The sequence below is a fragment of the Marmota marmota genome, unplaced genomic scaffold (genome assembly GCF_001458135.2).
Source record: "Marmota marmota marmota unplaced genomic scaffold, marMar, whole genome shotgun sequence".
Taxonomy (NCBI): Eukaryota; Metazoa; Chordata; class Mammalia; order Rodentia; family Sciuridae; genus Marmota; species Marmota marmota.
Genome location: NW_025999962.1, coordinates 3,474,938 through 3,475,896, shown reverse-complemented (window position 1 = coordinate 3,475,896; position 959 = coordinate 3,474,938).

Sequence of the window (959 nt, the reverse complement as noted above, 5' to 3'; positions counted from 1 at the left end):
AGGACAAAGATTCTGTTTCCTTTCTTTTAATACACACACACACACACACACACACACACACACACACAAAGATGGAGGTGTATGCGTCTTCAGTCGTAGGCATCCTTCCCGAGTTCAAATTTAAAGGCAAAGGCAGCCTGAGTAGGCAGCTTCTGGCCCAGCAGCTCCACCACCTTCAGACAGGATTTCCAAATGTTTCTTTCAGCCTTATCTAAATTCCAGCCTGTCGGATAATAAATAGCTACTCATTTACTATCATCATAAAAATTTAAACAGCCTTGAAACAGTTGCTACAATACAGAGGAAATGATCAAACCTAAGCTCCGAAGAGCCACTCCAAATAGTAAAACTATTGCCACGCAGCGCAGACATAAAGACATTGTTGCCGTGAAAGCCGCCGGGTGACGGGCTCCTGTTTTAAATCTACTGCGAACATAAGAGTCAACAACTTGCCGTTTTATCCAGTGGAAAAGGGGCTTAGTAACCCTCAGCTATTACTCTACAGATTTGGTGGTGGTGTGTTTTTTTTTAATAAAGTATCCGGTTTGATCCTACACAGTGATTAAACATCTTTGTGCTCTGCAGAGAAGGGTCTTCCAACCCCTCCCCCTCCAAAAATGGCATCGAAGCAATCAAAATGGTAATGCCGGGCCTGGGTCCCCTCCCCCCGCGAACTCCCCGACTTCGCCGGGGCCGCGCGCCGGGCCCCCCTCCGGCGGGAATGGAAGCTTCCACTCCCGGACGGGGGCGCGCAGCCGGGGGGTGGGGGGCCGCGGCACCGACAGAAAGGGGTTAATGCCGCGTCCCAACCCCGCCGTCCAGCCGGGCGCCCCCACCGGGCGCGGACCCGCCGGAACAGCCATCTTTCTTTCCGGTCGCCTCCTCGCCCGCACGCCCCCTCCCACCACTTTTCAACTTTAAAGACTCGAAAGCAGCCCCGGGGCCGGAGTTGGCCTCTC